At 35.6% G+C, this 12,217-nt stretch overlaps 1 long non-coding RNA gene across 1 annotated transcript; it reads left to right on the top strand.

Annotated features, from left to right (window-relative positions):
- Positions 1-7,802: 7,802 nt before the first annotated feature.
- LOC121029685 (uncharacterized) lies at positions 7,803-11,359 on the top strand. Its single transcript, XR_005789838.1, has 2 exons — positions 7,803-9,094; positions 11,087-11,359. It is a non-coding gene; the product is annotated as an uncharacterized LOC121029685 (long non-coding RNA).
- The last annotated feature ends 858 nt before the right edge of the window (positions 11,360-12,217 follow it).

Here is a 12,217-nt window from a genome sequence, read left to right as displayed (position 1 = left end):
AGAGGATACAGAGTCAAATAATATGTCACCTCTCCTCTCCTGAAGCTTTCACTCCAATGTCATTTATTACTTTTTTAAATGTTTTGTTAATTTAGTTAACATTGGATTTCTTACAAGTTTTATATGATTTTTTTAAGTATGTGTTTTCTTTATATCTATTTTAAGTATCTCTTATTTGGAAAAAAAAACAAAGGAGAAATAAAATTTAAAAAAAAATGAACAACACCAAAATATAAACTGTACTGGGAGTCTACAAAATAAGGAAATCTCCTTTTTTTCTGAAAGGAAGGAAAAAATCTTTTTATCTGAAGGGGTATGTTTTCTCCTAGGATGGTTCTTTGGGTTAGAAGTTCATTGAAATATTTGTGCCATCTATAAAATCTGCCATAATGTTGACAAACAAATACATTTCACGTTTTTAGCATTAGGCATATAGTAGGTATATAATTCTATAGGACATTATCATGCAGGTTTAAATAAGAAGAATTTGATCTCTAAATGATAGCCATTACAATCCTTCCTTGTAAACATTGTTGTTTGAAGAATGAAAATGGGCTATTAAAATAGATTGAAGTCATCAATGTCAACTTCAACTTTTCTGGCTCGGATGTATCTGTATTCAATATTATAAGTTCTACTCTGATTAAACACTCTTGGCATTATTTATGGGACTTGATAAATATGAGGTTTATAGACTGATTCATTTACTCAATAAATATTTGTGGGCACTTACCGTGTATATATATGGTATTGTTCTTGTGGCTGGAGTTAAATACATGAATAGCACAGTCAAACCTTCTTTCAAGGAACTCACATTCCAGGGAAAATCTAGACTAGCAAAAAATACAGGTGGGCAAAATCCTAATGATTCTGTCCCACAAAATGAACTAACCATCTGTCTTCAGGAAATGAAGCATTCAGTATGGGAGTCAATAACTCATACATTTACTCATTTAACTGATCCTTGACATGTAGCTACTAATGTGCAAGGCACTACTGTAGACACTGGATCTTCCCTTAATATTCAGATTCAGGGATCTTGAATGGAGACTAGGGATTTGTTTTGTTTTGTTTTGTTTTAGTTTTTATTTAAACAATTTTTTTAATGTTCATTCATATTTTGAGAGACAGAGCATGAGTGGGGGGGCGGGCGGAGAGAGAGGGAGACAGAATCCAAAGAAGGCTCCAGGCTCTGAACTGACAGCACAGAGCCCAATGTGGGGCTTGAACTCACAGACTGCGAGATCATGACCTGAGCTGAAATCGGATGCTTAACCGACTGAGCCACCCAGGGGCCCCTAGTTTTTATTTTAATCACCTGGTTCTCCTCATGACAGTGCACTCCTTAGTTCCCCACCCACCTTCCCTCTGGTAACCATCAGTTTGTTCTCTGTAGTTAAGAATTTGTTTCTTGGTTTGTTTCTTTTTCCTTTTTCCATTTGGCTTATTGTTTTGTTTCTTAAATTCCACATACGAGTGAAATCATATGGTATTTATCTTTCTCTGACTGACTTATTTCACTTAGCATTATATTCTGTAGCTCCATGCATGTCACTGCAAATTGGAATATTTCATTTTTTATGGCAAAGTAATATTCCATATTGTGTGTGTGTGTGTGTGTGTGTGTGTGTGTGTGTGTGTGTACCACTTCTTTATCCATTCATTTGGTCAATGGACATTTGGGCTCTTTCCATAATTTGGCTATTGTAAATTATGCTGTAATAAACATAGGGGTGCATGTATCCCTTTGAGTTAGTGTTTTTATATTCTTTAGGTGAGTACCCAGTATTGTGATTCCTGGATTACAGGGTAGCTCTATTTTTAAATATTTGAGGAACTTCCATACTGTTTTTCAGAGTGGCTGCATCAGTTTGCATTCCCATCAACAGTGTGAGAGGATTCCTTTTCTCCACATTCTTGCCAATATCTATTATTTCTTGTGTTGATTTTAGCCATTCTGACAGGTATGAGGAGATATCTCATTGTAGTTTTTTTAAAGGTTATTCATTTATTTTTGAGAAGGGGGAGGGGCAAAGAGAGAATCCCAAGCAAGCTTCACACTTAGTGCAGAGCCTGATGCAGGGCTTGAATTCATGACCTGTGAGGTCATGACCTGAGCCGAAATCAAGAGTCAGACACTTAACCAGTGGAGCCACCCAGGTACCCCTCATTGTAGTTTTGATTTACATTTCCAAAGATTTATTTTTTAAAGTATATTTATTTATTTTGAGAGAAAGAAAGAGAGCATGCATGTAAGCAGGGGAGGGGCAGAGAGGAGAGAGAGAATCCTAAGCATGCTCCATGCTATCAGCAAGATTGCTTTGGCTATTTGGGGTCTCTTGTGGTTCCATACAAATTTTAAGATTTTTGTTCTCGTTCTGTGAAAATGTTCCATATGCACTTGAAAATAACGTGTATTATGCTCTTCTAGGATGGAATGTATATGCTGCTGTTTTAAGATGGAATGTTCTAAATATATTTGTTAAATCCATCTGGGCCAGTGTGTCTTTCAAAGCCATTGTTTCCTTGTTGATTTTCTGTTTAGATGATATGTCCATTGATGTAAATGGGATGTTAATTAGTCCCCTACTATTATTCTATCATTGATTAGTTCCTTTATGTTTGTTATTAACTGTTCTGTGTATTTGGGTGCTCTCATGTTAGGTCTATAATATGTTACATGTTTGTGTATAATAATATTACAATTGTTGTATCTTTTTGTTGTATTGTCCCCTTTATTATTAAAAATAGTGTCCTTGTTTGTCTCTTATTACAGTCTGTTTTTTTTTAATGTTTATTCATTTTTGAGAGAGAGAGAGAGAGAGAGAGAGAGAGAGAGAGAGAGCAAGTTGGGGAGGAGCAGAGAGAGAGGAAGACACAGAATCTGAAGCAGACTCCAGGCTCTGAGCTGTCAGCACAGAGCCTGATGTGGGGCTCAGAAACCATGAGATCATGACCTGAGCCAAAGTCAGACACTTAACCAACTGAGACACCCAGGTGCTCCACAGTCTTTGAATTAATGTCTGTTTTGTCTTATATAAGTATTGTTCTGGCTTTCTTTTGACACTAATTTGCACGATAGAAGTTCCTTTATCCCCTCGCTTTCAATCTACAGATGTCTTTAGTTCTAAAATGAGTCTCTGATAGGCAATATATACATGAGTTTTGTTTTGCCTTTTTTTTTTCATCCTGTCACCTTATGTCTTTTGATTGGAGCATTTAGTCCACTTATATTTAATGTTATTATTGATAGCTATGTATTTATTGCCATTTTATTATTTGTTTTGTGGTTTCTGAAGGTTTTCTCTGATCCTTTCTTCTCTTTCACTTTCATTGCTTTCTGGTTTTCTTTAGTGATAAATTTGGATTTTTTTCTCTTTATTCTTTGTATATTTATTAGTGGTTTTTAATATATGGTTACCATTAGGTTTGTATACAACATCTTTTGCATATTGCAGTGTATATAAAGTCGTTTAAGTTTGAACCCATTCTTTACTCCTCTCCTCCTCATGTTTTATGTATACGGTGTCATATTTTGCATCATTTCATTTTGTGAGTTCCTTGACTGACTTTTTACAGAAATATTCATTTTTACTGCTTGTGTGTTTCCTACCTTCATTCTGTCACTTTTGGTCTTTCCTTTCCACTCAAAGAATCCCCTTTAAAATTTCTTGCAGGGCTGGTTTAGTGTTCATGAACTCCTGTAGTTTTTGTTTTTCTGGGAAACTATCTCCCCTTATATTCTGAATGATAGCTTTGCTGGATAGAGTATCCTTGGCTGCAGGTTTTTCCAATTCAGCATTTTGTATATATCATGCCACTACTTTCTGGCTTGGAAAGTTTCTGCTGAGAAATCCACTGATAGCCTTATGGAGTTCCTTTGTACATAAATCTCTTCTTTGGTCTTGCTTCTTTTAATATTTTTTTCTTTATCACTATCTTTTGCTATTTTCATTATAATATGTCTTGATGTAGATCTACTTTTGTTGATTTTGTTGGGGGTTCTCTGTGCTTCTTGGATGTGGATATCTGTTTCCTTCTCCAGATTAGTGAATGGTTAGCTATTACTTCTTCAAATAAGTTCTCTGCCCCCCTTTTCTCTCCTTTTTCTGAGACTCCTATAATATGAATGTTTTACATTTGATAGAGTCACTGAGTTCTCTAAATCTATTCTCATTTTGCATTTTTTTCTCTTTTGTTCAGCTTGATTACTTTCCATTACTTTGCTTCTGTGTCATTAATTTGTTCCTCTTCTTCTTCCAGCCTGCTGTTCATTCCATCAAGTGTGTTTCTCAGTTTGTCATCGAACACTTTATCTCTCTGCTATGTTATTTCTTGTCTTTGTGCTAATGGTCTCACTAATGTCCTCCACTCTTCTCAAGTCCAGTGAGTATCCTTATCATTATTGCTTTAAATTCTCCATCAAGCATGTTATTTATATCTGTATTGCTCAGAAATCCACGTGTAGCTTTGTCCCATTCTTTAATTTGGGACAAATTCTTCTGTATTCTCATTTTGTCTAAGTCTTTCTGTTTCTCTGTGTTAGGAAAGTCACCTACCTCTCCTGTTCTTGAGTGTAATGGCTTTGTGAATAAGAGGTCCTGTAATGCCTTGTATTGTAGTGTCCCCTATTCCTCAGGGCCTGACACTTCTGGGAGTGTCTCCAATGTGTGCTGTGTGTGCTTTGTTTTTGTGTCGTGGCTGCTTTATCCTTTTGACCAGTCATATGCAGAGGCTCTCTTTGCCTGTTTTGGGCAGTGTTTAATATCTTGCCTGAGTGTGGCATTCTGGTCTGCTTCTGAAATGAGACCTGTCACTACTGCCACTGGAACTGAGTCCTCACAAAACTCATGGGTCAGGAGATGCAATGTTCATAGGGTTTGAGCCAGCCTTCTGGAGAAGGGGGTCCACCATGCTGAGACTGAGGCAAGTGTGACTGTGAAGGGCAGTTATACTGGAGCACAGAGGGGCAGGGCTTGGTATAAGCAATTTAGGTAGTGAGTGTCGGCCCTCTGCTGGTTCCCACAGGTGGCCCTGCTTATATTGAGGGACAGGGGAGAGAAATGGTGCCTTCTAGTTCCTTTGTTCCCCGAGGGGTTTCTCTGTGCAAACTGCTTCTCTGGGACATGCTCTGAGATGAGCAACTAACCTCCCCACTCTGTACCCCAGACTGTCTTCAGATAGCTGTTTACAAGTTGTATATCCATGGGCTGTGTGCCCTGCCTTCTCTCCAAGAGCATCTCCAATGTCCCCTGGGTTCTCCCAGAGCCACGCATGCTGACATTTAAAACTCCAGGCTTTAAGTCTTACTGGTTGCAAGAACTCATGAAATTTGGGCCCCTCACTTTCCAAGTCAATTGCTATGGGATTCTTTTTCCCCATGCACTCCCCTGTGTGCTAGTCTGTTTCTGGCTCTTCTCCATGACCACAGCTCCCTCCCCTCTGCTGCAGCCTTGATCCATTTCTCTTCCAAGCTGTGTTTCTGCACTTCCTACCTTTTTCAATGTGGCCTCTTCTCTACCCTTTATTTATGGAGTTTGTTCTGCCAGTCTTCAGATGGACTTTTGGGGTATCTAAGGTTATATGAAAGTTATCTAGTTGTATTTGTCAGACTAGGTAAGCCTATGGTCCTCCTAGTTTGCCACCATCTTCCCTCTATCACTCGGAATGTGTTTTTATAAGTAGCTTGGATAAGTTTACAATTAGAAAATATTTTGAGGGGCGCCTGTATGGCTCAGTTGATTAAGCACCTGACTCTTGATTTAGGCTCAGGTCATGATCTCATATTTTGTGGAATCAAGTCCTGTGTTGGGCTTTGCGCTGACAGTGCATAGCCTTCCTGGGATTCTCTCTCTCCCTCTGTCTCTGCCTTCCCTCCCCCCACCCCCCAACTCTCAAATTAAAAAGAGAAAGAAAGAAAGAAAGAAAGAAAGAAAGAAAGAAAGAAAGAGAGAAAAAATTTGAAATGACCACTTTAATCAATTTCTTTTGAATGTAAAGTATCTTAGCTGGGTTTCTAACAAGAGTTATGTGGCTAAAAATTCACAGTGGGAAGCAAAAGCAAGCACACTATGATGATGCCTTCTATTATGTATGGTTGATTGATAGAAGACTATTGTAATCTTAATCAGACAAACTGATGACCAGAATGGTTTTTCAGCGGAATATTGAAGAGCCTGACTTATTTTTTTTGCTAGCATGAAAATCAAACCTACCTAAAAAGAAACTGTGCTGGAATGCCTTGGTTAGAGCTGAAGCTTTTTTCAAAAAAAGCAATTGTACTTAAATAAGCACTTACTTGAAATTATAGAATTACTCACCATAACCTTGGAAGACTTTGGCCTGGAATATTTTGGGGGCCTGATTTTAATGTGGCTACTGGACCATTTTTAATATTTAATTGCAAAAAATTGTGCAATTTAGTAGGAGAAACTGGAGTAGGGTTTGAGAAGGTAGACAGCAGGCTGAAGATGCTACAGCTTTGGGAAACAAGGGAGCTCGCCCCTGTGATAATATATAAATGACACATTGGTTGCCTCCTTTGGCTTCTATATGGCTTCTTTTGCCTCACCACCCAGAGAAAAATATAAAGAATTTAGAGGAAGGGATGGGGTGAGGAGCACAGAAATAGCAATCTCAATCTGTGACTAGTACATTTACAATTTTTCTTAGGATTTTGCCTGCTGCCTAATATGACAGGAAGGTCACTTGACAGAGTCACTTTGAGAAGTAAGACGGATGATACTGTGAACAACTAAGAGTGTTAATCAACCACAGTTATAGGGTTGCCTATGAATAGGTACTTCAGTGATACTCATTTATTCATTCATTATTTCACCTGTTGCTCATTAGTCAGTCACCATATGTTAAATGTGCTAGACAATGGGGGCATGCTAGTGTACAAGGTAGACATCATCTTTGACCTCTTAAAATTATATTCTTCTAAGGCAGAAGGAAATAGAAGAAGATGGATGAAAAGGTTATTCAGCTGGATGATAATTTACTGCTATCATCTACATTCTGAACATTAATCATTTTTTTTCTGCAATGCTTTTAGCAAATCAAAAATGGCATCCGGTTCCTCTCTTGGTAAATGAGAAAAGGAATCTAAGGTGCTTGCCTTAGGTGTTTGCTGATACTCAAGAACCTCTTCTATGAATATAGCTAGAATATAAGATCCATGAGGATATGAGATACATGAGGACAAGTACTCTATTTTGTTGACTACTTTTGCCCAGTTTGAAAAGTGTCTACCATGTGGCAACACTTGATAAATTCTTGTTGAATGACAGTGCAGAGCTTGATAAAGTTAAGAATTAAGGTAAGTTTCTTGTTACAGAAGCAAGTGAAATGAGGAGAGGAATAATGGTGTTAACATTTAGATCCTAACTTGTTAGAGCTTGATAGTGTCAGATCTTTATAAAAATATTTTTTATAAAAACTATTTTTGGAAAAATAACATCATAAACAATGAATGCTTGGCTCTTATGATACACTTATCATCTTAAAACAAATAAATTATAGCCCCCCCAAAACCAATTCTAGTCATGATGAAGAACTTTTATGAATTCCTATTTTGAAGGAGGTCAAGCAAGTTACACAAGTTTCTTCTGGCAGCAGGATAGTTTACAGGATTCAAATTATCTGATAATAGATTCTTTACTTAAAAAGTTCTATTAAAAAATTCTAAAAGGGAGACAACTTTTAGAAGTTTTATAGAGTTACACCAGAGTGAGCTCTGAGCTTCCCTGGATAAAATTCCTTACATACTTTCCTCTCTAGATGCAGAATAGATGGCTAGGGGAAATGACTATATTCAATGGATTTTGTTTATCAGAGACCATAGATTGTAGTTTATGGGTCTTTTCATCGAAGTTGTCAATGTTCTGTGTATAACATTGTTACAGCAGTTTCCTGAACGGTTCTTTACAATTAAGTTGTCTTGATCTCTGAGGGACTGCAGTTGGAAGAGCAGAGAAGGTAATTTGGCTTTCGATCACCACAGTTTTCCAAATGGGTAATTCTTAGAATGGGATTGTCAATGATTCTGGTTGACTTCAGTTAATATTAGACTCTTCATTAGGGTTGACAGGATCTGCTTTGGGAACAGGGTAAGAAAGTCTATGGGGAGACAATCTGAATAAAAAAGGAATCCAATATTCTCTGTTTGGCATATGGATGGTTTCCAAAACCTATCCCTTTTATGCCTTATCCCTGTTAAAAGATTATAGTTAATAAGCACTAATAAGAAGATAAGCAGTTTAAAAGGGTAGAAATTGATATCAGCAAAAAATTTACCAAAATATACCAAAATGATAAAATAGTAAAATAATTGTTGTTGATTGAGTGAAAAAGACCAATATAATAAATATGATCAGCTTCGAAATCATGAGAAAGAATAAAATGATTAGCCCAAGCAGGTAGGGGCAAGTTTCCTGGGGCTAAGGTGGCTGCTTAACAGGTCTCTAGAGTCTAGGTTTGCCTGTCAGGGGTCAGCATAGACATTACCAACTATAATAAAGTTTGGGCTAATGAGCAAACAGCAGCTTTAGTTGCTTTCCTTAGAGCTTTAAGCCTTAAGAACCAATGCTTAGCTCAGCAGTGTCAGTATGCCTTTTAAAAAGTTGCCATTTGCGTAAGTTGAATCTGACATTTTATGTGTTTTATAGCAGACCATAAATACTTTTAACTTTATAAATAATAAAACTATGAATGGGATAAATACTCAATAGCATTATTAATGGGTTTTCAACCTAGGGACCATGAGTGACAACTTGCCTATAAAGCAGTTATATATAGTTTTTGTTTAGTTTAAACTGTGGTTCTATTTGTTTACACATTAAATTTGCCAACCTGAAAATTATAAAATTTTTATTATTTCCTCTTAATTTATGAAAAAAATTGCTGAGCTTACATTTAAGTCAACATTACCTGGAATCAGTAGAATAGGAATTGCATTTCTTCATTCCTCTTTGGGAATATTTGCCACCTGGCACTGATATAATGAATTCATATACAATTCATAGACTGGGGATTGGACGAACTTATGAAGCCCGTTATTCAATACTCTATGAAGAAACTGAGGTCTGACAAGGTGAGTAGGCAACAATAATTTGATTACATGTTTCCTTTTGTCTTTTAGCTATAATGGGTTGTGAGAGGGAGATAAGAACTTTAACAACAACTCCTTGAGTTTTTTTAATATCCAAGAAAGATCTTCATCGTATTTCTGATAATGAGAATAAGAGGCTCTATTCATAAATAAGTGAGATTTTAACCAAATGTATTCTAAAATATTTTCTGTTTATACTGTGTGAGCTAAAAGGCAGTGAAAAATAATTGTAAATTATTTAAACTTTCTAAAATGTAGAATAAAATCTACCATATAACCTTTCTTGTATATTTACATTATTTTCTCAACTCTCCATAACTCCAAAAATCCAAATATGGTTTATATTTTACAAGTATTTCTTATGTTACATGTTATGAATATTTGAATTTTTTGGTTTGATACCTGCTCATTTCAGATACTGTACATTTTTTTGGAAGGTACTTTAAGCACTCAAAATTTTTTTTAACAGCCTAAAATTTAAAAAAATTGTACATATAAAATTATAAACATGTAAGTATATATACATTATATATACATATTATTTTTGTATTCTTTATATATAGCACAGTTGAATTATTTTCAGTATATTTGTTTGAATTACTTTTTATATATTTTATATAAATATTTTAATAAATATATAAATAATATATAAATATTATATATAATAAATTTTATTATTGTATAATATTATATATTATTTAATATTAATAATTATATATGTTATTTAATATTATATATAATAAATATATAAATAATATATAAATACTATATATAATATATAAATATTTTATATATATATATTTTAAAAGCTGTATTATTTGGATCAACTTCCATCTAATCGGAAATGAATGTATACATTAGTCAATTTGGATCAATTTCCTTTGGGCTGTGCTAGGCGCTATACAGGACTTCATGATTTCTGTTTGCTTTTAAGAATAGTAGTAGTAAGGGGCGCCTGGGTGGCGCAGTCGGTTAAGCGTCCGACTTCAGCCAGGTCACGATCTCGCGGTCCGTGAGTTCGAGCCCCGCGTCAGGCTCTGGGCTGATGGCTCGGAGCCTGGAGCCTGTTTCCGATTCTGTGTCTCCCTCTCTCTCTGCCCCTCCCCCGTTCATGCTCTGTCTCTCTCTGTCCCCCCCCCCCAAAAAAAAAAAAAATGTTGAAAAAGAATAGTAGTAGTAACATTGCTGCTGGTAGTAGAAGCTTGTGTGCTTTGATAATCTATAGATAAAACTAATAAGACTTTTGTATGAATGAAAGTAATTAATATACAGTACTCTGTATGAATTGAGTCTGTGTATTTTTTAATAATCACAGACTCCTAGAAATTATCAATAGGACATGACAGATTATCTTTATTTTTACATGGTGAACCTTAGATTTGGACCATCTTGACATGTTTTAAATGTGAATTCAACAACCTGCTCATACAAACTCTTAGATGTGATTTGAATTAAGAAAAACATGCCATGTATATATATATGTATATGTAAAACATTAGCATAGAATGGTTTCTCACTCTTTTTTCAAAAAGTTTATTTATGTATTTTGAGAGAGAGAGAAGAGACTGTGTGCACATGCTGGGGATGGGCAGAGATCCCAAACAGGCTCTGCACTGTTAGCATAGAGCCTGATAAGGGCCTTGATCTCACAAACCTGTGAGATTATGACCTGAACTGAAATCAAGAGTTGGACACTTAACAGACTGAGCCACCCAAGCACCCCTGGTTTCTCACTCTTCAATGAATATTTTAGCAAGGTCTGTATACTTGTGCACAAGAAAAATTGCATATGTATGTAAAAAAATTATATAATACATAATGTTTATATAAATATAATTTAAAAATAACATCTTAATGCACAATTTCCAGACACATACATAATATGATTTTCTTTTAAAATTTCATTGGTTTTAATGAATAAATAGAAACACCGTTGTGTATTCAATACTTAAAAGTTGATTTTTTTAATTTCAGTGTGACCTGAAGCCATTTCCTTGTGTATTTTAAACCTTTCAATTTGAAGTGGATTATGAGAGACAACTGGGAGCATCCAGACTCAAGAGCTGTGTGGAGGGATCTTTGCTGTGATCCCTCTGACAACACAGGTAATCACTCATAAAGAAAACCACCTCACAAATAGAACTCACCTTTTGGCCTCAGTTGGATAGCTGAAGTAAAAATCTTTGTCTGGTACCACTGTAAATGTTCCAACAATATGCCCAAAATAAATCATTTAATTGAACATGACTTTTACTCTTTATGTTTTACTATATGATTCTTTTTAATGAATGGCAAGAGAAAATAATTGTTGGGGTGCTTATTCCCTATCAACTCAGGCTTCCTGGAAAGTTTTCTGTTCCCTGAAATAGATCTTTGGAAAATAAGAAAAAAGAATGCACTGTTTCTGTGAAAATTCCAGTGATACGTTGCATAGTGCTGAGACCTGATGTAGAAAAATGAGCTGCTGCAAATTTTGCCCTAGGGACATGTCAGTACTGTGCAAATGCATGGAGATGAACATTATAACTTGTACTCAATATTACACTTTAACATATTATCTAAATCCTAAATATGGCAATTTTCTTGGTAGGGATGGTATACAGGTTGGCTGTCAGAATAAATGCTCACTTAACCTGAAAGACCTTGCACAATACTGGTTTAGGGGACTGGAGTAAGTCCAATAGGTATTATATGATTATGTTATTGGGCACTTGTAGGATTCAGGAATATCATGTATGTTAAAGATATATCTAGACTTCTTTCTTCAGCTGCCAAAACTTTAACTGACTTTCTGAGGAGCCAGTTTATTTATGGTGGCAATAATAGTTGAGTTTTGAGGCTATTAATTTAAAGATAGAGTATTTCTTTTGACATCAGCCTTTGAATTGAAAAACAGGATAATAGCACTAAACAGTAGCCATGCATAATTATTGGGCAAAGATTCTTATAGTGCCCTAGAAAGAAATGCAATCTGATTCTGAAAAATTTGTTCTCGTCTGCCTCTCTGTAAACAGTTTAGATTATTTATAAATTGAATCCTTTTTTAGTTAAAACGTGTCCTAAATAACACAGTGTACTTCTAATCTTGTGGCAACATCATAATCG

The sequence above is a fragment of the Herpailurus yagouaroundi genome, unplaced genomic scaffold (genome assembly GCF_014898765.1).
Source record: "Herpailurus yagouaroundi ecotype Mexico unplaced genomic scaffold, PumYag 28, whole genome shotgun sequence".
Lineage (NCBI taxonomy): Eukaryota > Metazoa > Chordata > Mammalia > Carnivora > Felidae > Herpailurus > Herpailurus yagouaroundi.
Note: the sequence above shows the minus strand (reverse complement) of the source record. Positions and strands in the feature narration are given on the sequence as shown.